Here is a 6,000-nt window from a genome sequence, read left to right as displayed (position 1 = left end):
ATCTCGGTGTTATATATAAAGTATTTCATCTTAAATTATCATTCCACCCTTCCAAACCACAGGCAAACATTTGTCCACAATTAGCATTTATTCTACCTTGTATTTGAAATTTCCATATTGCTACAGCCTCTAGACACTGTACTTTAATACAAAAGTTTAATGTTTCTCCGTCTGCCATCCATTCTAACCCGTCAAAAAGAGTGCTGTTAAATGCAAACGCATAATCTGGCTTATTTTCCGAATAATAACTGCAGATGTAGCAAAACTCCAAAGATTATTAACATCATCAGCGAAAAGTGGAATGTGGCAGACTCTATTTTAGCTCGTTTTGTACTACCACCAATCGCATTCGATTGTATACACTATCCACGTAATGTTTACTGACAAAATCAAATTCAGAAACAGGCATATACTCAGAAGCTATCTCATTGTCAGCCATATCGATCGCACCTGTAACTCTGCCCTCAGATTTTTTAAGATAATTGGCATCTGCGGTAGCAATTGTACTCGATGATGCTGCACTTATCTCAGCGTCAACATAAAATTTATTTGTAAGATCAGATCCGGCGACTGGATTATAAGTGGCCGATAATTTATTCGAGCTCATTTTTAACATACCTGTCCCTATATCACCGGAGTTTGCTAATCGTGATGAAATATTTCCTGCTGTCATATCGTCGACGTAATATTTATTTGTTATATCTGTCGTTGCTGTTCGAATTGCCTTGGTTGTTATCTTATTCGATCCCATGTCAAGATTTTCCACCATAGTGTCGCCAGGTTTTGTTTCAAAGTTGACATTGACAAACTTCACATTTGTTAACAAAATCGTTTTTGTTAAAGTTGTATTATCAAGCAGAGTACTAAATATTTTTCCCTCCCATGTCTATAGTTTCATCCATCGTCCCACCAGCATTATGGGAATTTGTTATTATCAACCGCGCTGAGTTGTGCGCACCTCACCGCATGTGAGTTATTGATGTTAGCGGGCGTGTTCAGTTTGCAAATTTACCATCTGTCTTCCACTCATGTTGATATTTTCGATAATCTTTCCACCTGATAAAGATAACTTGCTGTTGCTGACCGTACTAAGTTGTGCAAAGCTTATGGCGTGCGAGTTATCTCCGTTGATAGGTGGATATGTTGTTTCAAGGTCTAACACTCGCAGACCTGACATACTTAAGTTACCTGTCATTGTATCCCGAGATTTTGTAAACTACTTTGTTATGTCTACGCCAGCCGCAGTTACTTTTGTTTTTTTCTTCTGTTGAGCTATAGATTAGTGCACCAAATTGTGTGTAATAGCTCATTCTTATTATTACTGCGAGATAAAATTGTGTGAATACCTGGCAAAGGATGAGCGTAATCAACTTTGACACGGAGAGCTTAATCAAACATCAACATAACCACGACCTACCAAACTGTCATTATCTGATAGTAGGACGAAGTTGATCTAGCAAAGCTACACTTCTGATGAATTTGTTACTTAACGACATCTTCAACTACTATCGAGTTTATATCTACACGATCAATCCACAGAAGAAAAACATATATACTGCACAGCGATTGCAATGAAAAGCTGAATTATGAAATTGGCGTATGCGATGATATATTTATCATAAAACTACCCGAAGATTTAATTCCTACTGCTGAGCTAGATTGTGACGAGCATTAAATAATTGTATTTGATGACATTCCGCTCAGCAATGCAGAGATGAATAAAATAAAATCTTGTTTTTCATTATCGCGCAACAAATTATGTTATGCAGTATACCTAACTCAAAGATTTTATAACGTGGATCGATTTATCAGGCGAAATACAAATCGTTTCATACTATTCGCTGGACTAGACAATAAAACATACAAAATAAAGCCCGAGAACAGTACGGGTGTGTGTTAAAAGACCAATTTGCTGAACTTTATCATTGCGCTACTGGTGATGACGGACAGTTTATTTTTATTTAAAAAGCTTGCAAGAGATCTAAATCTTATGTTCAGATGTTGATTAGATAGGTGTTTTGACTGTGAAATTGATCTAACTGTAAACATCTGAAAATTAGTCTTACGGCCACGATTAGTCTAACATAAATAAATAAAATGAAAAATGGATGCGAAACGAATAGAGTTTCTAAAGAAATTTGTTGCAACTAGAGCCGCATTCAAGAGGACGGTTGAGCAGGAACGTCATGGTCTACAGGAAACGGCAGAGGAAACTGCTAGACTTTTTAGACCAGTGACCGATGATGTACTTGGCAAACAGCCATATATTTCTGGGGTATCACCTGAAGATATCGAAAAGCGGGGAAAAAAGGCTTACTTGGTATAGAAGGACAAAAGAAAGTTGCAGTACAATTTGTTGAGCAAGTACGTAAACAAGCTAAAACACAGAAATAAATGATTAAGAAAATTGACGATCAGTGAACATCAGATGAAAAGATACAAAAATTGATATTAGAAGAAATAAAAGAAGACCAACAACGATATTTTATCAATACGCAAAAAATTAAAAATTTTAATACAAGTTCTGATAATGAGTACATAGGTTTTGATAAAGAATTATTCGGAAAATCGCCGTTAATAAAAGAAATAAATGGAATGAAAGACGATGAAAGGAATAAAATCATCAGGAAACTGGAAACTATTAGAATTAATAATGAAAGCGACTTTGCCTATATGTAATCAGCTGATCTGGTACAAGCAAGAAATTTATGTGAAAAGGTATCATTGCATGTCATTATATTAAGATTATTAAGCATGTATAGAAGGGGAAAAACGGGTTTACCGATGGAAGAAAAAATCATTACACTTGCAGGAGATCTTGATGAGATACGAGTAGAGGAAGAGAGGCCACGGCATCAAAATCTCTAACTCGACCGCTAAAAGAGTTGACCGATTGATGCTATTATATCATGAAAGGAAGCCGGAAATATAAGCATGGAAATCACAAGGAAATTGATCAATATTTTAGATAATCTGAGATCAAACGGTTATCAAACATCTGACGAATATTATATTTTACATAGTGGTTTAATTCGTTGACAGCAAAGCACAAACTGCCAGCAGTTCAGTTTTATATGTCAGATAAAAGAAAGCTGTTATCAACCACATTACTCTTGACTCATCGCAGTTTATGGCGAACAGTTCAAACTTTTATGTAATTTATAATCCACTAATTCACCTGGACTGAGGAATACAATATCAATAGGACTAGTATCAGCTACTGTTTGGCAAATATCAGAACTAATTTGATTGATAACTTTACATTTCAATCAATCCAGCCGGGCTTGGATTTCTGTCAATGTACAGGGCGCTTATAACGTTAAATATCTAAATAATGCAACGAAGTTATTGATTACATCTAGAGTTGAATCAACATCAGACAAGTATTGGAGCTCATTCCAAACTATAACACATCGCGTGCCAGAATCACTTTGAAAAACAATTTTCTTGTTGATTTCAGTGACGCCAAAAGCATCACGCCGTTGTTAGGTTTTCCTCAGAAACAACACGGTTCTAAATCATAACGTGCTTCAATTTCATACGAGGGTGAGTCACCCGTGGATATAACAGAAGTAGATACAATTTTAATAAACAGCGAGGTCGTATACTGTACGTGACAGACAAGGTCAAACTATTTATTCACTGATGCAAGCAAATCCAAGACAAATAATTTACTATCCTGTTAGCGTTGCAAGTCAAATATCATCTATCACAATGACCAGTAGTGATCAATCCGGCCGGCAGCTAAATGTCAATAACGAAATTGTATCATAATATCTGCGCTTGAGGTCGGTCAGCTAGCTGACCGCAGTTAACCGATCACAGTTAACAGACTAGAGCTAGCTCATCACAGCTATTCTGACCACAATTAATGTTATCTGGCTGATTTTTTTATAACAAAATGAAGCAACGAAATGTTTATCATAGAAATATCGTAGGAGGTTTTTTTTGGAAATACATTCTCTAAAATAATTTAAAATGTACTTGGAATTGCAAAAAAGTAGCGCATATTGCTTTAGACGTATCTAAAAGCTTTTGCCACCGCAGCTTCTGCGGCAGGTATAGCTGTTAGAAAATATTTGATAAAATAAAGGGCGGACAACAAAGTGGTCTGCAAGCGACAGGGATATAATAAAGTAATATCTGAAATATCACCAATATCAGAAAATATTAAAAACGAGAAAGAAAATGCTATCTCCGTCAGATGAAGAAATTATCAGAACATTAGTAACTAAAACTAGACATCGGAGTCGTAACACGAATTTGTTTAACAATTCCTAATAAAAAATGTTTTTTGAAAATAACCTTGACCTGACAGAGGAACTACCAACAGATAACTCAACACATAATTTGAATACGTTGAGTATCTCGACGAAAACTCAAACGAGGAATACGTACGTTTAATACAAGAGACGTGGACGTGTTTCTGTTACTACATAAATCCGTACTGGAAGTACGAGGTAAAATAATAACAACGACTGTACCACTAGTTGCTACTGATGCAGATACACAAGTGACACTTGTTAATAACGGCTGAAGTTTATTTGAAGTGTCTGATTCTAAGTCCCTAATCAAAGCGTAAAAAGTTTTTCTGTGGATCTGCCAGTAGCAAGTACTATTCTTAACATAATTTGGTTCACCGACAACTACTCGACAACAAATATGATGAAGTTTAATATTATTGGACTTGGAACATTTGCTGTAGCTGATTTGTTTAGATTAGTTAATACCCCTCCAGTAGCTGCTGGTGCTGACAACGCTACGGCTCATACTAATATTACTGCATATGATGCAATAGCTAATGTTAGAAACGCGCTGATGGTGCTTTTAGGATGCAACAGGACCTATTAATCCACCAGCCACTGCTGTGATAAGGATGCGATGTTAACAAAAGCTCAATCTATTGTTTCTGTCACTTTAGCTGCAACTTATAACGATGGCTATATTAAACAAAGAGCGTTAAAATCATTTCAAATAATCATGATGCTTCCTCTTAGCACAATATTTGGATTTTGCAGAGAATATAATAAGATATTTCGTGGTATCAAGCATAAATTTATACTTGACCGGGCTGATCAAAGCGATTGTCTGATGGGAGGTACAGGTGTCGTTGATATACAATTTATAATTTCACGATTGGCGTTGTGGATGCTACGTATAGTTCCGTCGATCGATAAAACAGTCGAACTTGAGGCGATGCTGACAGCATTCACAAAAAGTGTGTTTTATGCAGAACAAAGTTTATCAAACAGTACCAAGCAAGCAGTTACCAAGACATGTGTTTATTGTGAAACAATTCTGTATTTAATAGTCCAGATGTTAGACGAATATTTGACAGAATATATTCCAAGCAGTATTCAGAACGAACGATCGAATGTAATTTTGCAGCTAATGCAGCATTACCTAACTGACATTTTCTCGTGCGTATATGTACTTTTTGGAAGCTATGCTAAAATATAAAATTATTGACAGTGGATCTCAAATTTCAGTCGAACAATTCACTTTGATGTCAGTAAGGATAGCGAACCAGCTATCGGATCAAATTCAGATATTGATGTCACTTGGACACCTGGACAGGGTCCAGGAGTTCTTGCTCCAGGAGTTTTATGCATACGCACTAATTGTGTCTGATAGATTATTAGCAATATGTTCTACCAAGGGAAGAATTAATCTCCAGGTATAAATCCAAGTGCTCTGCACATTAAACTTGGTTTGGGCGTTATAACTTCATCAGACAAGTGGTGGAATGTATTGATTTTCTAGCAAGAGAATGACTACCATGTGTTAGGCCCTCTGCTCTTGAAATGCTCAACATGTTAAAGATGTTTATCGATACACTAACAAGCAGCGGAATGAGTGCATACAAAGTTTATGAGACGAAAGAAAAATAAGTACAAAATGAAATACATTATACATTAAGTGAATTTATCGCCGGGACAAATTAAAAAATTAACACAATGGGATTATTAAATGACAGTCTGTTTCGCTGAAGATAGATTT

This window comes from Sinohyriopsis cumingii, chromosome 14 (assembly GCF_028554795.1).
Source record: "Sinohyriopsis cumingii isolate HCF-2022 chromosome 14, ASM2855479v2, whole genome shotgun sequence".
Lineage (NCBI taxonomy): Eukaryota > Metazoa > Mollusca > Bivalvia > Unionida > Unionidae > Sinohyriopsis > Sinohyriopsis cumingii.
Note: the sequence above shows the minus strand (reverse complement) of the source record.